The 25,942-nt window shown below is 37.7% G+C and overlaps 1 protein-coding gene across 3 annotated transcripts in view; it reads left to right on the top strand.

Moving 5' to 3' along the window:
• The window catches only part of KLF12 (Kruppel like factor 12), a 581,101-nt gene that overhangs the window by 505,162 nt on the left and 49,997 nt on the right, over positions 1–25,942 (top strand). The gene's annotated exons all lie outside the window — the stretch shown is intronic.

Raw genomic sequence — 25,942 nt, 5'->3', positions numbered from 1 at the left:
CATATGGCCTTTATAGTTAATTTGGGTATATTTATAATAGTCAAAATGATTATTCACTATTCACTCAAAGACATTCTTTTTTTATGTTGTTATTTTTTGGGGTTTTTTTTGTTTGGTGAGGCAATTGGGGTTAAGTGACTTGCCCAGGGTCACACAGCTAGTAAATATCAGGTGTCTGAGACCTTATTTCAACTCAGGTCCTCCTGAATCCAGGGCCGGTGCTTTATGTGCTGCACTAACCTAGCTGCCCCTCAAAGTCATTCTTAAAACAGGAGGACCTGAGTTCAAATCCAGCCTCAGACACTTGACACTTAGGTAAGTCACTTAACCCCAATTGCCCCACACACACACACACACAAAAAAAAAACCCCACCAATATTGCAGTTACTGGATACATTGTTCTCTTGGTTCTACTCATTTCACTCTTCATTATTTCATGCAAGTCTTTCCGTGTTTTTTTAAGATTATTGAGCTCATTATTTCTTATAGCACAGTAGTATTCCATCACAATCGTACACCACAACTTGTTCAGCGATTTCCCAATTGATAGACATTCCTGCAATTTCCAGTTCTTTGTCGGCACAAAGAGAGATGTCATAAATTTTTTTGGAACATACAGGTTCTTTTCCTTTTACCCTAATCATCTTTGGAAATAGACCTAGTAGTGGTACTCCTGGATCAAAGTTCAGACCTACAATTTCATCAGTATAGGGGAATTCCTGATATTGAAACTTCCCCTAGCAGAGCATATTAGCAACTTATCCATCACTTAAAGCCTTAGAAGACTGAGTAGGGGAGCAGCTAAGTGGTCCAGTAGATAGAGCACCAGCCCTGGAGTCAGGATGACCTAAGTTCAAATCCAGCCTCAGACACTTAAAACTTACTAGCTGTGTGACCCTGGGCAAATCACAACCCCAATTGCCTCAAAACAACAACAACAACAAACTGAGTAGGGGCATTGAGAGGTTGTTACTTGTCCATGGTCAGTCACACTGCTCATGTGTCAGAGACAAGACCAGAACCCAAGTTTTGCTGATTCAGAAGCCAGAAAGTTATCCATCATGTCACACTTCCTTTTCAGCAGTTATTCTCACAGGATTGATACTGATATGCACACAGTAAGTAGTATGGTGACTATAAGCAGATTGTTACCTGAGAGAGAAAATACTCCTGAGGCACAAGGTCAGGTTGAAAGCATCGGCATGTTATAGATTAATGTTATTTCAGAATTTACTTAAAATCTTCTAAGGATGCCGTTAGGAAATAATACGCAGCACAGAGTAGTGGACAAAATGCTGGACTTGTATTCGAGAGGACCTGGGTTCAAAGCCTGCCTCTGACACTTACTAGCTTTGTGACTTTATATAAGATACAAAGCCTCTCTCAACTTCCATTTCCTCATCTATAAAATGAGGGGTCTGGACTAGATGGATTTGTTATGGGGCCATTATAACAAGTATGACTGACTGCATTCTGAATCCAGGTAGAAAAGGTAATATTCAAATGAAACCCCTTTAATCTGCGGAGGAAACACACGATAAATGAGATCTGTATGTTCTCAGCTTGTGAGCTCATCAAATCTTTCTTGTCATGTAACGTATTTTCAAGGGCTTCATAAATGTACCTAGTTCATTCTGGGTTGATTTCGATCACTCCAATGAATGCTCTTCTTGAAAATAGATGTCTCCTTTCCAATTCCATTTATTTCCCCATCCCTATGTTTTCTTGTGTTCTTTGCCCTTTCCCTCCCTTCCTCCCTCCCCCCCTTGGAGGTCTGGAAAAGAAAAGAAATACTGTTTTTCTTAGCCTTTCAGTTGACAAATGTGAAGAAGGAAAGAAAATACCTTTCTATTATTTTTCACTTTAGACCTCAATTATTTTGTACTCCTTGAAGAACCCTGTAGCTTAACTGCAGGAATGGACTGATTTCTTAGAGTGAATGTGCCTTACAGTAATCTCCCCCAAAACTGCACAGGGCAGTGAAGTATTTATTTGGGGGAGAGAGAAGGAAGTGGGGAATTATGTGGAGGGAAAAGAACAAAGAGCTGAAAGCCAGAAGGCTACCATGTTGAAACTGGAAGAAAGTTGCTGCCACCTAGAGGTAAAAATCAAAAATTTGACTGTGTGGTCTAAAACTCAGCAAAGTCATCCTTGGAATGCAAAGTTGAAAGTAGTGGAATGGAAACTGAGATATTTGGCACACTGCCTCTAGGTGGGACCATACTCACTCCATCCCATAAAGGTTATAATAACTGTCTTTTCTCACAATCTATTCTAGTAATAACTATTTTCCATAACATGGTGTTGACGTGTATGGGTTTTTTCCTACCAATGTGGACAATAGGCTTTGTTATTGCATGAACCTTTAGTGATATAGTTACTAGAACTGTTGATGCCTATCCAGGCAAAAAGCTGATTAAGCAGATAATATGAATTTTCCCTCTCTAGAGCATCCCTAAAGTTCTACATTCACAGTTGGCTACTCTTCCCATACTCTACAAATCCAAGAAAGCTTCTGTTTTGTGACTTTCCCTACAGCTTCTCCCCCAAAAGAGCCAGGGCTAGGGACCCTAGAGAGCAATAATTTAGGGGTATCTTAGACAAGTGAAGGGACCCCAGGGTCAGGCTGGCTGATATGAAAACAGCTCGTCAGATGGAAATGTGGGCCCCATGGTGAAAACATAATATGGTTAAAAAACACAGTGTGGCAATAAGGAGTTGACTATATGCTTGTGTGCATGTTTAGAACTCTTTTGTTGATTATCTCCTCTGCTCATTTAAGTAGGACATAAGCAAAATGATTTTTCTCCAAAGGGCACCTTCCAAGATGCAGCAAAAATTTGTGTGATTCAAGTTTGTTTATTTTTTAATGTCACAGACTTTTTATTTTTTAATTCAATTTTATTTTCAGGTTTGCATTCTCTCCTTCCTACCTATTCTGTCCTTTAAAAAAAAAAACAAGAAAAACAAACTCTATTACAAACATGTATAGTTAAGTAAAACAAATCGCCACATTGGCCATATCCAAAATAAATATTCTTGGGGCAGCTAGGTGGCGCAGTGGATAGAGCACCGGCCTTGGAGTCAGGAGGACCTGAATTCAAATCTGGCCTCAGACATTTGACACTTACTAGCTGTGTGACCCTGGGCAAGTCACTTAATCCCAATTGCCTCACCAAAAAAAAAAATATTCTTCAGTCTTCACTATTGAGTCCATCTGGAGGTGGGTAGCATGTTTGATCGTGATTATGACCCAGGCTTTGATATTGCCACAATTGGCTAACCATTCTTCCCTTCACACAGGCCTAAAACCTGAAGAGAGGAAAGAATATTGGGGGTGAATATTCATCTTAGAGAGGTACACTTACATGAAGAGATCCAAAAACCAAAAAAGGAAAGCATGACAGACTATTTAAATGGAGGTCAAAATAAAAGTTATCTTGTCACTGACATATACTATACACTAATAAGACATAGAGAAGAAATAGATAAAGAATTTAGGGAACAGCTTAGCACCTAAGCATGAGATAATAATGGCAACAAACTTCAATTATCCATACATCTATGAGAATTAACAAACTCTCCGTCCCTCCCCACCCCTTTCCTTTCCTTCCTTTCTCAAATGCAGAGTAGCTATTAATTTCTTGATCTACCTTAGTGATAATTTCATCTTTAAAAAGGTGACAAACCAACATAAGGAAATTCTGTTCTGGTTCTCACTCTAACAAGAAGAAGCTGCTTGTTGGGAGGTAGAAATAATGAGAGCCTTCAGAAGAAGTGACCATTCTCTCTTCGTGTTCATGATAGAGGAGAGGAAATCTGAGCACCCTAAATTTTAAAGAGTTTGGGGGAAAATATCTAGAATCCCATGGACTAAAAGGGTTTAGGGGATGTCAGTTCAGAAAGAGTGGGAGATGCTTGAGAATGAAATTCTGAAGACACAATGAGAACCAAATACAATGAGAAGGGAAAATGGGATTTGTCTGAAGACCTATATGGATGCACAGGGAACTCAACAACCAGTTTATGTTTTTAAAAAAGTAATGGTACTTTTGGATGGATAAAATGAAGGGCGGGTAACTAGGTTGAATTTAATAATATAGTGTGATCCTATAAACATAGTTTGGGGTGTGCTGAAACTTAGAATGAACTGAAGCTGGTAAAGGAAGGTAAGGATCACAAAAATGGAGTTTTTAAAAGGAAAGGAAGAAAAGGATAAGAGAAAGGAATTGTAAGAAAGCATGTTGTCACTGATGGATCCAAGTTACTCAACCCAAATGAACTATATCCTTAGGTATGGAAAGAATTGTCATCTGTGATTGCTGAGCCGCTATCAATGATATTTAGAGTTTGTGGTAAACAGAGGTATCATAAAATTGGAGATGGGTAAATGTCCCAATTGTACAAAAAGGGAAAAGAACCAAGTCTACAAGCCACTGAACTTTAATTCCTGGGAAAATTCTAGGACAAATCAATAAAGAAATGGTTGGTGAACATTCAGAAGGGAAATTGGTGATTACAAAGAAGCAGCGTGCCTTCATTGAGAACAGTATTGTACCATACTAATTTTTACAGGATTACTAAAGGGAGATTTTAGTAAAACATTTGATAAAAGTATTTCATACTATTTTTGTGAAGAACATGGACAGCTTGTAGGCTAGACAATAATACAATAAAATGCATTTAGAACTTATTGGATTACTGGACTCAGAGTATGGTTGTTAATTGCTCCATGTCAATTCCTAGGGAATCCTTCAGGGATCTGTGCTTAGCCCTGTGCTATTTAACATTTTTTTGGTCAATGATTCGGACAAAGGTATAGATGGCATCCTCATAAAATTTACAAATGACACAAAGCTAGAAGGGACAGATAAAATCATAATTCTCCAACCATCTTAACAATTTTTGGCATTATGTTAAATCTAGTAAGATGAAATTCAGTAGGGATAAATTCAACATCTTTCACTTGAGTAGAGAAAATAAATTTGGCAGCACAGGATGATGGAGACATGGTTAGACAGTTCTTCTTCTTCTTTTTTTTTTTTTTGCAGGGCAATGGGGGTTAAGTGACTTGCCCAGGGTCACACAGCTAGTAAGTGTCAAGTGTCTGAGGCCGGATTTGAACTCAGGTACTCCTGAATCCAGGGCCGGTGCTTTATCCACTGCACCACCTAGCCACCCCCGACAGTTCTTCTTTAAAAGAAAGACAAAAGGGAGGGTAGTAGATTACAAGCTATGAGTCAACAGTGCATTATGGCAACCAAAAAAGCCAGTGGAGTCTTGGGCTACATTGAAAGGTCTAATTCTCAAAGGTCAGTTCTGGGTTAAATAGTTAAGAAGCACAAACTACAGAGTGTCCAGAGGAGGACAAGCAGGAGGCAAAAGGGCCTTGAGTCCATATCATATGAATATGGGTTGAAGGAATTAGGCACATATGGCCTAAGATTCAGGCAAGGCACAAGTGATGTGTTGTAGTATTTTAAGGGCTATTATGTGAAGAAGGAATTAGCATTCAAATGCTAGGGGGGAAGAAAAACTCCCTTCTCCCGAGCACACCCCACACAGCCCCCAGCCAATTGGCTGGCCACTCTGACAGTCCCATGACTGCCCTCACTAGGCTTCCAATCATTATAATTTTGCCAGGCCCATGGCAACGGCTACAACCAGTGGGTGAAGCACCAGGCCAGCGCACACCGAGGTTTTCTTTCAAATTCTAGCCAAAAGATGGGGTCATAAAAACCTCAAATAACAATTAATTCTTTACAGTTTGAACCAAGAATACAGAACCAGGAGCAATGGGTAGATGTTACAAAGAAATGAATTTAGACTTCGTATCAAGGAAAATTTTGTAGGAACTAAATCTGAGTCCCTGAGAGATCCCCCCTGCCCATCTACTAATGCCTTTCCCTCTAAAATTACTCTCATTTATTCATTTATTCTGTATTTATCCTTTATCTACCTAGTTCTTTGCATATTGTCTTGCCCATTGAAATGGAAGCTCCTTGAACTTCTTGGTTTTGTCCTTTTTTTTTTATCCCCAACTCTTAGCACTGGGCATGGTACAAAAGAAATATTTGGTCAGTGCTCATTTTTATTGTCATTGTCTTCCTATAATCTTTGTCACCTTTGGAGGTTTCCAAATGTTAATTAAGACAGGAATAGAAATGTAGAAAAATGATTAAAATACAATGACCTAGGATTCAAAGGGTATGCATGAGTTGTAGTCACAACTCTCTGGCTGACTAATGCCCTAATATTGACAAATGCAGACTCCTTGTGCCTTCAGTTCCCAGTTCCTATTTCCCTATTTTCATAGGGATGGTGTAAAAATCAATGACATAGTATATTTGAAAATGTTGGTATTGTCAAAGGACTGAAGCTATATATAGGCCCTAGGTAGTATTATTTGACACTGTTCAGTTTTCTTCTTACTGTAAAGTCCACTAGCAATCTTGAAAATAATAGTCTGTAGCTTTGTTTTTCTCCTTTTCTTGCTGAGAACCAGATAGCCTTATAAAGGATTAAGATTCAAATTCTCCCCTCTACCTGACTTTTTTCCTGAGCTTTCTTCCCTTTGATCCACCTGATCCTGAATTTAATTATTGAGCCTAAATGAATGCCTTATCTGTTCTCCTTTGCCATTTCTTCCTCCTATAGCTTACCATAGCTGCGTGAAGAGGGTTTGAGAAATAAATCCTTTTCTATTTCTCGCTAATTATGCCAATAAAAAGGATTGACCTTCCCTATGGGAGTTTAGGCAGGTCAATTTCTCCCCTCCCTCCCCCCATCATTGCCTTTTGGACAAGCCACTCTGATCACTATTTTGCTTCTCATGTGTCAATGAATTTGACAGTGAACTTATGACTTTTCATTGACACAGGCACCTTCTGAGATATTAGCACTACTCTGGAAATAAAACAGTGCACATAGTAGGTGCTTCATAAAATGCTTACTGATTGATCAAAATAGGATTTCGAACCTGAATGACTTGGGTGCTGGTTTGACAAGATTAAGACATATCACAAGTTTTCACTTGAACAGGAAATAAATGTCTTGGCTCTGTTATCATTAGATAACTCAGATGTAACTTAATAGAACAAAGAATTTTATGTTCTGGCTATTTCTTAATTGTTCATTTCTTAAAAGCATTAGGGTATCTTCCCAAACTATTCATTTAGCTATTTTCATCACTCAAATGATCTTTCTTAGCGTTGTATTTCCTTAGAAATGCATGAAAGTTTAAAGATCTTCTAATCCAAATCCTTCATTTTACAGATGGGGAAAGCAAGGTGCAAAGAAGGTAAGCAATAAGTCGAGGGTCATGGAGCACAGTTTTTGAAGATCTGGAAATAAAACCAAGGTCTTCCAATTCCCAATCAAGTGTTCTTTCCCTGTAATGTGTTGCTCATGACTGCCTGTACTGTACTGTACTGTACTCCATGGTGTGTAATTTAAGATTCTAAATGTGGATTCTAATCTGTTCCCTCAGTTTTGGGGGAAACTGACTAAAATCACTGATAAAACAAGTTTAGGTTTTTAAGGGTTTATTAGAAAATAGAAAGAAAAAGATTGAGAACAGAATTCCAACAGCCTGGCATTCCTGTCTTTCCTCAAATTTCCTGTGAAGTCCTCTGCCGCTGCCACCACCATCAAGTCAGGAACCCAAAAGAGGGAAAGCTCTCCACTCAGGCTCCCTCTCCTCCTTCCTGTCTCCTCCCATAAAATAGGAGGCTCCTCAAGTTGATTGGCTGGTAGCCTTGATAGACAGCACCCGTGAGCAAACGTCATTTCCTGACGCCAAGGAAAAGCCACAATGCCTCCGAGGCATTTTCCTCATGGTGGAACTTTCCCACAGCAAGTCTCCAGTAGGTGGCATCATTGCAATCATTACAATGGAATCCAAAGAGCCAATAGACATGATCCTGTTTATGCTGCCTTGGGGGGAAGGATTAAGGTGGAGAGGAAAGGAAAACAGCAAACTTGAAACAGAGAGCCATCATCATGATGGAAAAGTGAGTTTTTGATCATAGTGCATTTGAAGAAAAGACACTCGGTGGGGCTTGAGATGGGGCTTGAAAAGTTCAGTCTAGCTCTGCCTTTAAAATGCCCACCCCTTGGGGGCATTTTTAGTAGAGAAGTGACACGTTGAAAGTGGAATCTAAGGAAATTGAGTCTAGCCACAGGATGGATTGGAGACAGGGTGGCAATGTCAGTTGAAATAGAAAGAGATGAATAGATGGAGATGAGGAACATGGTAACAAAAAAATTGACAAGCTGATATAAGTAGGTAGCTATGAAACATGAAGAGTGAATGTAGTGGTATAGTGAGAAGATTATAAAACTGAGTGGAAAGAGTGCGGGATTTGGTCAGACTGTTGTGGGCTATTAGTCATTTTCAGTCATGTCTGACTTCATGACCCCATTTGCGGTTTTCTTAGCAGAGATACTGGAGTTTGCCATTTCCTTTTGCAGGTGAGGAACTGAGGCAAACAGTGTTAAATGACTTGCCCAGGGTCACCCAGGTAGTAAGTGTCTGAAGCCAGATTTGAACTCATGAAGATGAGTCTTCCTGATTGATTTATTACCTTAGTCATGTCATTTATCTTTCTGGGTCTTAGTTTCCTCATCTATAAAAAAATGAGATGATAAGGCAGGATGTGTGACAAGATCACCTGTAGCCTTTTTTTTTTTTGAGGTAGTTGGGGTTAAGTGACTTGCCCAGGGTCACACAGCTAGTAAGTGTCAAGCGTCTGAGGCTGGATTTGAACTCAGGTCTTCCTGACTCCAGGGCTGGTGCTCTATCCACTGTGCCACCTAGCTGCCCCATAATCTATCTTTTTTTATCTTGAAACCTGAATTTGAATCCTGGCTCTGACACTCCCTAGTTGTGAGATGCTTAGTAAGTGAATTAGTCTTTCTGACCCTTAGTTTCCTTGTTTGTAAAATGAGCAGATTTATTTTGACCTTTCTGGGGCTTTATAAACCTAAAATCTCTATGTAAATGCAAACTATCATTGTTTCTTTTTATAAGTAAAAAATAATCCCAAGGTTTTGAACTTCATTTAAAGTGATGGATTCAGAAAGAATGTTCTGGTGCAGCAAGAATTGGCAAAATAAAAGCCACTCAAGATCAAAAAGATCTCAAGACCATTTCTTTAGTTCAGAGGGATTAAATAGTTAAATGGTTAGGAATATATTTTTGCCATCTTAAACTCAATATGTCCAAAATAGAACTCATTATCTTTCCTTCTAAACCCTTTCTCCCTCCTACCTTCCCTAGTCCTGTAGAGGTCAGCACCATCCTCCCAGTCCCTGAAACTCACCACTTCTCTCCTCTGACCCAGCCACTGTTCTAATGCCCCTCATGCCTAGACTTTAATAATAGCCTGTTGGTAGGTCTGTCTGCCTCATCTCTACCCACTCCAGTCCATCTTCCATTCAGCCAATAAAATGATCCAAAAGTGCAAGTCCAACAGTGTCAACCCTCTCAAAAAAATTCCAGTGGTTCCCTTCCTCGGGGGCAGCTAGGTGGCGCAGTGAATAAAGCACTGGCCCTGGATTCGGGAGGACCTGAGTTCAAATCCAGGCTCAGACACTTGGCACTTACTAGCTGTGTGACCCTGGGCAAGTCACTTAACCCTCATTGCCCCACAAAACAACAACAACAAAAAAAAACAACAATCAAAGCCCTTCCTCCCTTTCCAATCTTCTTATACCTTACTGCATGACGTTTACTCCTTGATCCTGTGATACTGGCCTCTTAGATGTTCCAGGGACGAGACAATCCGTCTCTGGGACAGCTAGGTGGCACAGTGGATAAAGCACTTGCCCTGGATTCAGGAGTACCTGAGTTCAAATCCAGCCTCAGACACTTGACGTTTACTAGCTGTGTGTATTCCTTCTGTTGATTATTTCCTGTTTATCCTGCGCATGCCTCTGTGTGTGTGTGTGTGTGTGTGTGTGTGTGTGTGTGTGAGAGAGAGAGAGAGAGAGAGAGAGAGAGAGAGAGAGAGAGAGAGTGTTTCATGCTGTCACCCCCATTAGATTGTGAGCTCCTTGAGGACAGGGACTGTCTTTTGCCCCTTTTTGTTTCCTCAGTGCTTGGCACAGTGCCTAGCACATACTGGGCACTTAATAAATGTTTATTGAATGCTTGATAGATTAAAAATTCAGAAACCGGGTCTCCGAAGGAAAATAGCTGGCAGTGGATTCTCTAGACATAGTCTGTCTACAGAAAGATAATGTCTCCAACACCTATCTTCTACCTTGGATTTTCTTTAGTGACCTTGAACAATTCATCTGACCTCTGCCTTTTACAAATATCTTATTTTTCCTATTCAACTCCAGGTGTTGAGATACTGGACTCAAGAAGAGAGAATTCCCTTGGTCTAAAAAGTAAATGTACTCAGTAGCTTATGTTTAAATTTCATGACCAAAAAGTGAATGTAAAATGAAGATGCTTTTGATTAGCTTTTAATTTATGCTCACACCTAAACATTATGATTATAATAATTTTGCATTCATGATGCTTTAATCATTATAATACCTAGACTAGCTTAAAAAGCACTCTTAGTTTGCTCTGTATTCAGGTTTTTACTTCTGTCATAACAATTTTCATCATGATGATAGGTCTAAGAAGATTTTAACAGTTTTTCACTGCTAGGATTTTTTCGGGGCGGGGGTTGGGCAATGAGGGTTAAATGACTTGCCCAAGGTCACACAGCTAGTAAGTGTCAGGTGTCTGAGGCAGGATTTGAACTCAGGTCCTCCTGAATTCAGGGCCAGTGCTTTATCCACTGTGCCACCTAGCTGCCCCCTCACTGTTGGTTTTAAAGTGATATATACAGGGGCAGCTAGGTGGTGCAGTGGATAGAGCACCAGTCCTGGAGTTAGGAGTACCTGAGTTCAAATTCAGCTTCACACACTTAACACTTACTAGCTGTGTGACCCTAGGCAAGTCACTTAACCCCAATTGCCTCACCAAAATAAATGAATGAATGAATGAATGAATGAAGTGATACATACAAAAGTCCCCAGGAAGACAAATAACTTGTTACCATACTTTTAAAAAATGGTCACTCTCATGGTTTGGTGGATTTATTTTTTTAAATGGGAATGTCTTTTAGAAGCACAGTCTTGAAACACTGTAAAAACCTGGGAAGCTAAACAGCTCTATTCAATTAATTGCTTCCCAAACATTCTCTTCCAGGTCTAGGCAAAGGTAACTTTCAGCCTAGGCTAGTTCAGGTTATTAAAAATTTGGATTCTCCAGAATCTGAATTAATGATATTTTGCTGTAAAAGAACCTACAGGCATAATTGGCCACTGAGGGAGATGCAGTCTCTTAAGTCCTGAATGTAGATTTTTTTTTTCTCCTCTGGTTGTTCTTTTGAAGGTCTTTGAAACTGGTCTAGTGGTAAATAAGTTTAACCAGTGTGAGGCAGCCTCTGAAGTAAGCAGCCAACTCTTTACTGTAAGCAGGGAAGTGATCCATGAGAACAAATAGTCTAAAACCCATTTATGTTCAGCTTTTCAAGGATTCTTTGGTAGAATATTTACTTCTTATTCCCAGCGCAAACACCAGTTTATAATTGAGGAATGTGACTTGGTTTTTTTTTTGTTAAAAGCAAGTTGATTCATTTTTTGTGGGGCAGTGAGAGTTAAGTGACTTGCCCCGGGTCATACAGCTAATAATTGTCAAGTGTCTGAGGCCAGATTTGAACTCAGGTCCTCCTGAATCCAGGTACAGTGCTTTATCCTAGCTGCCCCCCCCCCCCCGAATGTGACTTGTTATCAAAGAGAACCAAGTAAGGATTAGGTGGTAGTCTTGTTTTAAATAAGAAAAATTAGAAACAGCATGGCATAGCATATAGAGGACTAGTGTGGGATTTAGGGGATTTCAAGTTCTGACTCTGTGACCCTGGGTAGGTCACTTAATGTCTCAATGCTTCAGGCATCTCTGTAAAATTAGTTGGAGAGAGTTCCCTATGCTGATGAAATCACGAGTCTGATCTCATCCACCATTATTCTCAATCGTTATAATCATCTTAATTAATAGAAAGGGTTATTGTTATCGATATTAGTAAATTACATGTCTATAACACTTTTAAGTTTTGAAAAGTACTTTTCTATTAGGAACACTGGTAGACAGATAATATTACAAGCACCTCCATTTTACAGGTGAGAAAACAGCCTTAGAAGTCAAGTGACTTTCTCAGAATCACACAATTAGTGAGAGTCAGGACCAGGATTTGAAATATCCCATGAGTAAACTACAGACAAATTACGAAGAATTGCCTATATTTCTGACAACTCGGTTCTGATGATTAAATATTAATTATTTTCTTGGGAACTCTGTATTGCTGATAAATAATTTATATTCTGGTGGGATCAGGATGTCCCAGAACTATATTCATGAGCCCCTTATTTTTACTATTTCCTACAACTTTTTTTTTTAATGCTTCCCTTTAGGGAAAAGAGAATCTGATTTCACAGAGAAATGGGCAGCCTACTGTGTCAAAAGCCATTCTAATAAAAATGTTTCATAAAATTTTGACAACATCTTACATTTTTATAATGCTTTACAATTTTCAAAATTATTTCAAGTATACTATGACATTTTGTTCTCATGAGAACCCTCTGAGGTAAGATTACAAGTGTTATTAAACCCATTTTATAGAGAAGAAATTAAGGCTAAGAAACAATCCAAGTTTCTAGACTTTAAGACCAGTGTTTACACACACACACACCATCATGGTTTGGGGAATTTTCTCCCCAATATTTCAGCTCTTTCCTGCAATTAAATTAACTTTTTGAACATTAATTGGAACTGTTTTGAATATTCTTTAACAGGATTATATGGAGGGGGTAGGGGAAGAAAGGCGGTCTGAACCTGTGATTTCAGGAACTCCCAGTGGCTAAACTCCCTTTCTTAATGAAAATAAGCAATTCTTCTCTGACTTACGATCTTAGAGAGTGGCCTGGGTCACAGAAGAAATATGTATCAGAGGTTTGACTGGAACCCATATCTTCCTGATTATGAGGCCAGCTTTCTATCCACTATACCCTACTATTATTCCTGGATATTAATAGACAACTAAGCTTTTGCAAAGGTGTTATTAACTTCTTTAGTCCCTACTGTGAGTATTTGAGCATCCTGCCTACCTTAACACACTCTGTGTCATGCCTTGATTTGGTGGCTGAGTTTTGGTAGTAATTGATATAATTACAATCCTCAGATACAAGATAGCAAATATAAGATAGCTCCAGCTTTCATTTTACCTCAATAATTCTTGGTTTAGAATAAGTGTCTGTCTCTATTGCCTTGATCTCTTCAATATTTTCTCCACTACAAATTTGCTTAGATTGAAATTGAAAAATAATTGAACCATTATTATTTATTTGAGTATACATCTACACACTGTGAATGTCCTTAATTGTGATAGTGCAATGTTTTCCCATTTGCAGTTATGTCTGGAAATCTTCATTAACATAGCTCTTCTCCATGTGAAATATCATTAGAATACTTAATTCTTTATCAAATACTCATTTTAAAGGTGTCAGACCTTCTGTAACACTCTTCAGTCTGGTGTAGAGACCATATTCTATCTATTTAATGGGATATTACTATCCTTGAAATGTAAAAGATAACATCAATTATTGTATGACCACTAATGTTTTTTTCCAACCCATTTTGATTTAAATGAGATATGATCTTTCTTTGACATGTTGTACTTGCTTTTAAATTCAGTAGCTATCTGGATAATAGCACTGAGTGGCATATAAATCATGACACTACCTTTTATTTGCAGAATATAAAGTGGAAACCTTGCTCTTACTATTTTTTACTTGGTTCATAGTCATAGAGAGTTTTACATTTTTGCAGTGGAATGGCCATTTTGTCTTTATAATTTTGATTATTTGATTTGATATGAAGTTTTTGTATCAAATAAAAATTGATCATAGTGCCACTATTGTGTGGGGACCAATTTTTAATTGGGGAGTGTTAGCTAAGCGGCTCGCCGCAATATTGGGGCAAGGAAGGAGACCGGCAGCCTCCCTCAAAACAGAACAAGATTTATTTTAACAAGAACGAACTTAAAAAAAAAAACACAAACAGAATCAGTAGGATCAAGGGAAAGGAAATAAAATGGGGAAAGGGAAATTATACAACCTGAAAAAATACCACCGCCCAGGAATCAGGTGAGAATACGCAACAGAACTCCTGTCACCTTCCAGCCTCCAGCTAGAATGCCCAATTCTCCTCCTCCAATCCCAGAAAAACCCCACACAGCCCCAGCCAATGGGATGGCCACTCTGACAGTCACATGACTGCCCTCACTAGGCTTCCAATCATTATAATTTTGCCAGGCCCATGTAGGTGTCGGCGAGTGGTGATGACAAGAGGTGCCAGTGCCATGTCAACGGCTACAACCAGTGGGTGGAGCACCGTGCGGTTTGAGAAGCCCCAGGCCAGTGTGTGCCAAGGCATAAAAACCTCAAATAACAATTAATTCTTTACAATTGGTATACCACTATTGGTTGCTATTGGAATATGATGTGAGGTACATTAAGTACCTGTTGGTGACCCTTTCACTAGTTAGTTTCATTAATGAAACCAACTTCATCTTTCCTTAAGCCCATTAGCCTACAAAAAGAGAATGTCTATCTCATAACTGACAACTGAAGCCCCACTCTTTCTCAGCTCTCTCATAAGTGCTACATGGATTTGGTCTCATGTATAACTAACTAGATGAATGTGGAGAGTTAAATTCAGTCCATTACTTGGAAAAACTTGTGACCACCGCAATGTGGATATTACTTCCAATGATATAAATAGATATAAAATGACTCATTGTATTAGCTATTATATCAACAATTCTAGGAGGATGAGGAGGACTGAACCAAACATATCGATGAAAAATCCTTGCCTACTCATCCATTGCTCATATAGGATGAATAACAATTATTATTCTAGTTAATCCCACAATAACCCTCCTTACCTTAACTATTTGCATTGCAACCACACTTAGAATATTCTTAACTCTTAACCATGCCTCAGTAATCAAAATTAAATTACCCGCAAATGTATGAAACAAATACACCCCAATAACCACAATTATCTTATTAACACTTTTATCCCTAGGAGGTTTACTAACTGGCTTCATACCAAAATGAATAATTCTACAAGAACTAGTTGCCAATGCAGTCCATCCATGCCTGTGCATTCTATATGACTCTTGTCCATGTCTTCCTCCAAGTTTGCATCAGGGGTTCCACCAAAGGTCCCAGAAGACCTTCCTTGATTGCTCTTGACATCTGATGGATAGTCATATTCTCCATGTTACCCCTTGCCCAACTCAATAATACTATCAGAAAAAAAAAAACAACAACTCAAAATACGTGTTCTACTAGGTCTACAATAGTACCCTTTGGATTATTGTTGAGGATGTTTTTAAGGGATGGGTCTCTGAATGTGAAGACTCCCTCCACTAATACAGTGGGTCTTAGGTTGTTGCTTAGAGCCCTGAGAAGTTAAATGACTTGTCTGTAGTCACATGGATACTGTGTATCAGGAAAGCTAGGTCTTCCTGACTCCAAGACTGGTCCTCTGTGCATTATTTCATATTGCCTGTCCTAGACTCACACGTGTATGTGCACTTGTATGCATGCATATTAATAACATTTTGTTCCTAACAATTTATTCAGGTACCCCATGCGCATAGCAGCAGTACAGACACATCCACCAGATTTTCTATGAATAGTTCATGTAGTGGCTAATATAGTGCTCTGCATTCAGTAAATAAATGCTTAATAAATGCTCACTAAGATCAGTTCAGTTACACGGATCTTCACCAAAAATATGTCAAGGAAACAGTCAAACTTGAGTTCTGACTGCATAGAAGGAAAAGTTTTGCCATGTCAAAATCTGGAGAGATTAATTACTAAAGGAGTATGTAGGTCCTTCTCAAAGGGCTTTAAAATTATATTTCAGATTCTAGACTACATTTCTGCTGTCTGGAACAGGTGAAGTGTGATCCTGCCTGGAGCTTTTGGAACAGACTAGGTGACCTCTCCAACTCCCTTCTAAGGATATGATTCTAACTCTGCTGAAAGCCAATCTGTAACTGTTTTATCTCGGTTACAAAACAGGACGTTGAATGTCGTGTACTTACAAAAAGATTATAGGCACTCCTGAAGTATGCAGATGTCAAAACAGATGACAATCTACTTCTGATAGAAGGTTCTTTCCTCCCTAAAGTAACAGCAGTGCACCTAGAACAGACATAGATAGTAGGAACACATATATGCTTATGGGTCATTTTGATACCTTTTGAAAGAATTTTGATTTAACTTGAATTAGAGAGCATATCTTTAACATTCATAAATGCTTTCGGTATTCTAGATATCCACGTAGAGAGAGAATCTTGAGGCTAAACTGTATTTAACTTTTATAGAATTTTTCAGGATCATAAAAACAGTTCTCCTTTATCCTTGTTCCAAGCACGCACATGATAATATTGGCTAGATGACTTGCGACTTATTTCTGAAGAATTGTCTTTTAGGAAGGAAAGCAAGGATTCAAATGGTTTGTCATCTACCGAATGACTAAAATGTGGTAATTACAGACTGATAAAGAGAGAGGTTTTAGAAAATACAATAAAATTCTGTTCCATCTTAACATTACGGCCAGTTTCAAACTCTGCTTTATCAATATCTGGGTATTTCAACTTCAAAGATGTTGATGATGATGATAATTTATATATTGCATTTAGGATTTGCAAAGCTCTTTTCCTTAAAAAACCCTGTGAGATGTCACAAAGTGTTGTTATCCCTTTTTAACGGGTTAGCTAAGTGAAAGAGCCAAAAACTCTGTTCTGCTAACTTTAACTCTAAGACTTTCTCCATTTCATCAAATTATTTCCAAAACTTAGCCAAAATTCTTATATCTGAGAGTAAGAGAGGCTCAATAAAATATGAAATTTTTAAAGGAAAAAAAAAACCTCACCAACTTTATTGAAAACTTAAGCTAAATAGTTTAACAAATTGGTCACCTTGTTCTGTCAAAGAGTATATACCACATTAAAAACCAAAGTTTTGCATTGCTCCCTGAAGGTTTAGAGTTTTGTTAAACCAAACCATGACAGAAAGATAATTCCAGAAGCTAAAAGCTATCCTGTATAACCTTGCATTCCCAAGTGAAAAATTGGTAATATTCCAATAAAAACTATAATAAAATCATTAATGTTAATGGATCTTCTTTATAGTTACTGATTATAGTTACTTGTATTTTTATATTATACTATAATTTACTGAGTGCTTCTGTCCAATAATAACAGCAAAAAACATTTTAAGAGACAAGCTTCATGACAAGTGATTGAATTAAATAAATGTTTATTGAGCATCAGCTATATGGAAGACACAATGCTAGGCACAGTTGATGCAAAGCAAAGAATGAAACAGTCCCTGCTTTTAGGGAGGTAATATTCTGTTAGAGACTGACAGCATGGATGCAGATGAATAAGCAGTATAGTATAGTGTAGTGCAAAAGTATTAAACATGTGGCCAGCAGACCTCATATAGCCTGCAATATTCCTGAGTGTGGCCCAAGCCTAATTAAAAGGTAATTGGAAAATACTTAACAAAATAAATAAAATTACAATGAAACATAGTACATTTTAAAACTAAGTCCATATGTGGCCCTCAGGGATCCTTATTATGGATTAGTTGCCCCTTTTTCTATTTGAGTTTGATATCACTGGTGTAGTGAATGGAATTCTGGACCTGAGTCATGAAGACCTGGTAAATCCTGACTCAAACAATTACTAGCTTAGCTATTTGACCTTCAGGAAGTCATGGGCAGTTAGGTAGCACGGTGGATGATAGAGTATCAGACTTGGAGTCAAGAAGACTCATTTTCATGAGTTCAAATCTGGCTTCAGACACTTAGAAGCTGGGTGACCCTGGGCAGGTCATTTAACCCTGTTTGCCTTAGTTTCCTCATCTGTAAAAGGAGCTGGTGAATGAAATGCTAAACCACCTTCATATCTCTGCCAAGAAAACCCCAAATGGGGTCTTGAAGTGTCCGACACAACTGAAACGACTCAACAATAACAAGTCACTTAATTTCTCTGGGACCCAGTTTCCTTATCTGGAAAGTAGGTTGAATTCTGTGACTTCTAAAATCCTTCTCTTCCAGCTCTAAGTCTTATATATAGAAGGTACTTTGAGAAGGCAGAGAATTAGTATTAGAGAAGATGGGGAAACTAAAAGGATTTGTTGAGGAAGAAGGTAGTTAATTCCAGGCACTTGCAAATAAATACCTAGAGGCAATCGATAGAATTTCATGTTTGGAAAACTTCGAATGGTCCAGTTTGGTTGGAACATAAAGTAAAAGAAATAGAGAGAAAAAACCTTGAAAAATAGTTTGCAGCCAGATTGTGGAAACCATTAAGTGATGAGCTAGAACATTTGTATTTGATCCTAAAAGAACTGGAACCCCTGAAGGTCTTGGAGATGTTGAAGGTCAGACACCTGCCAGAGAGAGATTTTGTGCCCTTATTTATATATTTGTTTAATTAATCAGTCTGTCTATTCGTTTATTTATCTATTTATTAATTTATTTAATTTGCAGGGCAATGACGGTTAAGTGACTTGCCCAGGGTCACACAGCTAATAAGTGTCCAGTGTCTGAGGTCAGATCTGAACTGGGGTCCTCCAAAATCCAGGGCTAGTGCTTTATTCACTGCACCACCTAGCTGAGAGAATATTTTGGCAGCTATTTGAGAGACAAACCAGACAGTGAAGAGTCTGTAAACAAGGAAACCACTTGGGTTGCTAATCCAGTAGGTCATTTGAGATATGATTGGGGTTTAAGCCTCAGGGTATCCATGTATTTGCAGGAAAGATGTTTGCAATTGATTACCTATGGGATAGGGTGAGAGAGAAGAAAGAGTCATCAAGGATTCTGAATTTATCAAACTGATTATTGAATTTAATTGGCCACTCTTCCAACCTAAAGATCCCTTCAGAAACTCTTATGTATGGAAAATGCACTCTCCTTTGTTATATTGTTCCAAGGTTTATATAAACATCTTAAATAGGTTATCATATGACTTTTTTTTGCAGTACAGAGAGACCTCTGTAGTTTAGAACCTTAAGAGTAAATTGGGATGTTTGATGATTATTGACTTGAATTTTTTTTTTAATTATTTTAAAGACCCAGCTAGGGTCTATAAGAATTTCTGGCGGTAGAATGGAGGAATAGAAAGGATCTAATGGTTGCATAACCTTAACCTGGTCTTTGATGCTTCTTGACAGATAGCATCTTAAAGTCGTCCACCACCAAGAAAGTGATTTTACCTCCCTGTGAAAGTATGTTAGTAGGTTTTAAGATGACAGTAGCAGTTTGTCAAATAGCCTTCTGCCAAATGACTTGCCTACAAGCTGTGATGTATACATGTGAAAGGAGTTCCATTCTTGCCTTTTATAAAATTGTCCACAGACCACTTAGACAGGGTTCACAAGACCATAGCTAAATCCTTAAGAACCAACAGGTCCTTATTAGCCTTGCCTCAGAAAGTCTAACCGTGCCAATTTCCCCATATATTTTTGGTACTGTGGGGATTGGCCCTAACCAATCAAAAGCTTTCTACCACTCTGGTTCTGCCTATAAATTGGGATGATATTATGCTTTAGGAGGATATGTGCTGTCACAAGGGAATTTTGTCTCGGTGAACTTCAATGCAAACATTTGTAAAATAAAAATCTTTACGTAACTCCGTAGGGACAAATCTCTAAGTTGTTACAAATATAGAAAATGAGATTTGTGAAAATACCACTGAGATTATGTCCAGTTTTGCACTTTATGCTTTGCTCCCAGTCATGGAATCTTCAGGTATCCTTTATGGATGTCTAGATCCTATTAGCTGCCTTGGTGATACTTTTCCTTCATAAGTTTCAGTGTCTGTCACATACTGTTCTGCTTTCTCTGTGTACTTTCCTAAAAGACCACCCACACACCAATATGCTTCGGGGACTTTTGCACTTTCACCATATGTTATAACAAAAATGTGTTAAGCGATGAGGACAGCTTTTCTCGGGATTCTTAGAGGGTTGTTGTTGGTTGTTTTTTTCTACGATTCCTAATTCTCCTCTACTACCACCACCCACCCAACCCCCCTGCCAAATTGTTACTTCCTAATAATAAAAGAACATTTGGCAGAAGAAATATAAATAATTGTTTTGAATAATAATTTAAGAATAAAACATGCTTAAGAAGTCAAAATGTAGTTGGAAACTGAAAGTATATAATGGTTATTCTTGAATAAGATTTTTAGCAGTGTTAATGAATCTACATAACTTCTCAAAACTTTCTCTGTATCTCTTCCTATAAACACCTCCTAGTTGTATTACCTTTTCAGAGCATGCAAACATGTCCATAGGTCTATCATATATACGTGGTTCATTAAAATCGGTTAGCTCACAAGACCATCTGCAAATAAGCAGCTAACAATACTTACCTTGCCATACATATCACTATTAGTTTTGATTTGCAGGCAAAAATATGTCTCAAACACCCCAGAAGGTAGATTGTTGGAAAGAATCTGACTGTGTTAAAAAGCTCGTGCCTCACACTTGTAAATTGCATTAGATAGCTTGTTGTGTGAAAAAAAAAAAATCTATCTTGTCCAAGAAAGTGCCAGCTTCAGATAATGTTGCTAGTGCTACATTGAAAGGATGATTTAATAAGTTCTCTGATCATTATATTACCCGCATGTAAATCCTAGAAATATTCAGACTGGCAGAATCATAGGGAATAGTACCACAAAGTCTCTAGCAGTGTGCTTTATAGATGCCTATAGAACATAAAAGGCGCTCAAGTCGGGTATTCATGTAGCTAATGATTTCCAATCTCTGACAATCTCCAACAGTTGTGGTGTCACAATCCCTAGCATTGTTCATTTGATTCTGCACAGTAGAACCCTTTTAAAACATTTGAGTAAATAGGAATTAATTTTGTTTGGAAAATATTTTGAGAATTTTAGAGTATATTTTGAAATACCTGAAGATTCCATGAGTTATCCCCAAATTAGGTTTGGAAGTTACAGGTGTCTCAACAGAAAGGCTAGCATTTTATTTAGGATTTTTGCATCCATCTTCATTAATGAAATTGGTCTATAATTTTCTTTCTTTGTTTTTGCTCTTCCTGGTTTAGTTATCAATACCATATTTGTTTCATAATTGGAGTTTGGTAGAACTCCTTATTTGTCTATTATTCCAAATAATATATTTAATATTGAAATTAGTTGATCTTTAAAAGTTTGATAGAATCCACTAGTAAATCCATCTGGTCCTGATGATTTTTTCTTAGGAAATTCATTTATGGCATATTCAATTTATTTTACTAAAATAAGTTTATTTAGATATTCTATATCCTCTTCTGTTAACCTAAGCAGTTTATATTTTTGTGAATATTCTTCCATTTAATTTTCATTGTTAGATTGGCATATAATTCGGCATATACTTGTTTTGACTTCATCTTCACTAGTGGTATATTCACCGTTTTCATTTTTAATACTACTGATGTGGTTTTCTCTTTTCTTTTTAAATCATATTAACCAATGGTTTATCAATTTTGTTGGGTTTTTCATAAAATCAACTCCTAGTTTTATTTATTAGTTCAGTGGTTTTGTTACACTTGGTTTTATTAATCTCAACTTTAATTTTTAAGATTTCCAATTTGGTGTTTAATTGGGGGTGTTTTAATTTGTTCTTTTTCTATTTTTTAAAAATTGCATACCCAATTCATTGGTCTGTAATTTATTGATATAAGCATTTGTTAAGGGCTAAAATTCTAGCTAGTCTGTCTAAAATATCTAATGAGTGGTCGCCAATAAATTATAAGCTTTAGCAAGAGTTAGACTTTTAGGCATTTATTAAGGAGAATAAGAATTTGGTAAAGAGAGAGAAAGGCCTACATTCATCTATCTATTAAAGGGAGAGCAGGTTTCTAGCTCCCTTCTCTGCCAGAGTCCCCAGGAAAGACAGTGAGACCGAGCGCCAGTCTCTTCCTTCCTCTTCCCACTAGCCCACGTCACTTCCTGACGCCAAAGAAAAGACTCCTGGTCTTGCCCTCAAAGACCTTCGCTTCATGGGCAGAACTCTTCTACAGTAAGTCTCCAGCAGGTGGCGTCATTCCAATCGTTACACATTTAGAGATATCAGTTTTCTTCTGCTGCTTTTGCTATAAGTTTTGATATGTTGTCTCATTATTGTCATTCTCTTTAATAAAATTATTATTTCTATGATTTATTCTTCAACCCACTCATTCTTTAAGATTTGTTCTTTTAGTCTCCAATAATTTTTAATCTGTATTTCCATGGTCCCTTATTGAATGTAATTTTTATTACATTACGATCTGAAAAGGATGCCTTAAATATTTCTGCTTTTCTGCCTTTAACTATAAAATTTTTATGCCCTAATATATGGCCATTTTTTGTAAAGGTAGCATGTACCATCGAGAAGGTATATTCTTTTCTATTCCTATTCATTTCTCTCCAGATATTTTATTATATCTAGTTTATCTCAGATTCTAATCACCTCCTTAACTTCTTTCTTATTTTTGTTTTGGTTAAATTTATCTAACTTTGAGAGGGGAAGGTTCAAGTCTCCCTCTATTATAGTATTATTATCTATTTCCACCTCTAATTCATTTAACTTTTCCTTTAAAAATTTAAATGATATAGCATTTGGTACATATTTGTTTAATATTAATATTGCTTAGTTTTCTATGATACCTTTTATCATAATGTAGTTTCCCTGTTTATCTCTTTTAATTAAATATATTTTAGCTTTAACTTTGTCTGAGATCATGATTACTACCCCTGCTTTTTTTATCTCAGCTAAAGCATAATAAATAATAAATTTTATTGCAGCCCTTTATTTTAACTCTATATGTATCTCATTTTTAAATGTGTTTCTTGTAAACAGCATATTGTCACATTCTGATTTTTAATCCATTCTGTTCTCTGATTCCATTTTATGGGGGAGTTCATCCCATTCACAACTATGATCACTAGCTGTGCAATTCCTTCCATCCTGTTTTTCCTTTCTATGATCCTTCTTACCCTCTCTTTTTACTGGATCCCTCCTCACATGTCTAATCTACTTCTAACCACTACCTCTCTAATCTTTACCTTTAAAGAATCACTCCCTTATCCTATCCCCTTCCTATCTCTTATCCCCTCCTCAACCCTCCCACTTATTTTTTGTTTGATTGATTGTTTTGGTTTGGTTTGGTTCGAGTTTTTTGTTTGTTTTTGGCTGGGCAAAGAGGGTTAAGTGACTTGCCAGGATCACACAGCTAGTGTCAAGTGTCTGAGGTCAGATTTGAACTCAGGTCCTTCTGAATCCAGGACTGGTGCTTTATCCACTGTACTACCTAGCTGCCCCCACCCTTCTACTTCTTGATCATTACATGCTTCTAAAAGTCCTTTCCTTATCTTGTCCCCTTACCCTCCTATTTCTTTATAAATTTAGAAGACTTTTATACCCTCCTAGATGTATGTAATTCCCTCTTTAACCCACTTCCAATGAGAATAAAGTACCCACATTACCAGCCCTCCACATCCACCTGCTTCTACTGTAACAGTTCTTCCATTGGTGCCTCATTTATATGAGATAATTGCTCCATTTTACCTCTCCCTACCCAATTTTGTTTTTTAGAATTATCCCATCATATTCAACTCAACCCTAATCCTTCTATTTATATATGCCCTTTCAGACTACCCAACTAATAACATTCTTCAGAGTATAGATAACATTTTCCCATATAAGAAGTAAACAGTTTGCCTTATTGAGTCCCTTACAATTGATCTTTAATGCTTACCTTATGTTTCTCCTGGCTCTTTTATGTCAATATTTTAATTGAATTTTGGTCTTTTTGTCACAAATACCTGAAAGTATTTCAATTCATTAAATGTCCCACTATTTTTTTTTTATTCAGGATTCTACTCAACTCCTCTGGGTAAGTTATTCTTGGTTGCAAACCCAGCTCTTTGCTCTTCAAATAGCAGTTTCTTCTTAACCTGGGAGGTTCAAAACTTGGCTGTGATATTCCTGTGAATTTTCATCTTGAGATCTCTTTCAGGTGGTGATCAATGGATTTTTTTTCTATTTCTATTTTACTCTCTTGTTTTAGAACTTTAGGAAATTTTTCCTTAATTATTTCTTGTAATATCTTTTCTAAACTCTTTTGTTGTTGTTGCTGTTGTAACTTTCAAGTAGTACCACAATTCTTATATTGTCTCTCCTTGATCTGTTCTCTACATCAGTTATTTTTCTAAGAAAGGTTTTAAATTCTCTTCTATTTTTTCATTCATTTGATTTTGTTTTATTATTTCTTAGTGTCTTTTAATGTTGCTAGCTTTCTCTTGCCCCATTCTAGTTTTTAAGGAGTTATCTTCTTCCTTAAGTTTTTGGATCTCTTTCCAATGGGTTGACTTCCTTTTCATAATGTTCTTGATTTTCTTGGGTTGCTCTTATTTTTTTCTTAATTTTTCCTCAGCCTTTCTTATTTGATTTTCACAGGTTTTTTGTTTGTTGGTTGGTTGGTTGGTTTGGTTTGGTTTGGTTTGGGGTTTTTTAAGCCCTTCCAAGAACTCTGTTGGGGCTTGTTACTATTTGACATTTTTCTTTGAAGTAGAATTCATTTTACTATCTTCTTCTGAGTATGAACCCAGATCTTCTCTATCCCCATAGTTAACTATCTATGGTCAAGTTCTTTCTTCTTTACTCCCTCTTTTTTTTTCAAAGTTGCTGACTATTATATTCAGGTTCTAGTTCCAAGGTCTGGAGGATGATGCATTAGGGCTTCAGGGTTTTCTACTGTTGTTTTCTGAGCTCTGTGACCTCAGGTACCTCTCTCAACCCCTGAGCCATGGATAGGGCCCCAAGGCACAGTGTCACCCAAAATGCTCTTGCTCTCTGGGTTCCTCCTGCAGCTGCAAACTTCATCTTTCTCTTCTGCCCTGGAACTGAAACCAGAGACTCTGCTGTCCTGTAGGCGCCCCCAACCAGCAAGGCCCTGGCCCCTCTGCTACCCCACCCACTAGTTGTGTGCTCACTCCCAGCCCAGGACCACATCTGGTCTGAACTATTCTGCCTGGTGTCCCAGGCCAGTTAGGGTCCTGCAATCTTCCCCTTCTCCTAAACTATCCAACTCCCACACTGTGAGATTAAAGTTCCTGTAGCCAATAGACCCAGATGTTATCAGGGCTTGTTGTTTGTTGATTTAGTGAAGTTGGCCTGGAGGTGTTTGCACTTCAGTAGGGCCAAACTTCCACCCCTGGAGGTTGAATCTTTCCTAAGGTCCTTCCAAGTTGTTTTGAGAGGACAACTGACTTATTTCTGCTGCTCTAACTTCACTTTGAGATGGTATTTTATCTTGTTTGTGGGAGAAATTTGGAGAGCCTGGTATTTCCTGCCTTACTCCTCCAATCTTCCCAGAATCATCTCTCGTCATTATTTTTCAATTAAATAGTTTTGGGGGGCAGCTAGGTGGTGCAGTGGATAAAGTATCAGTCCTTGATTCAGGAGGACCTGAGTTTGAATCCAACCTCAGACACTTGACACTTACTAGCTATGTGACCCTGGGCAAGTCACTTAACCCTCATTGCCCCGCAAAACAAAAAATGAAACAAAACAATTAAATAGTTTTGTTTGAGGGATTGTTGTTGTTGTTGTTGTTGTTGTTGTTGTTGTTGTTGTTGCTATTCCCTTCCTGGTACCTTCCTGTTATGGAAGTACCATTGGCTAATTAGATTTCCTCTCCTTTTTGCCAAATCAGCTCTTCCAGTAATTTAAAGAACCAATTCCATGTTCCTCTCCTCCAGGAAGCCTTCCTAAGGTGATTTTTACCTTGTTATCCTTTTCTTCAGCA

This window comes from Dromiciops gliroides, chromosome 3 (genome assembly GCF_019393635.1).
Source record: "Dromiciops gliroides isolate mDroGli1 chromosome 3, mDroGli1.pri, whole genome shotgun sequence".
Lineage (NCBI taxonomy): Eukaryota > Metazoa > Chordata > Mammalia > Microbiotheria > Microbiotheriidae > Dromiciops > Dromiciops gliroides.
Note: the sequence above shows the minus strand (reverse complement) of the source record. Positions and strands in the feature narration are given on the sequence as shown.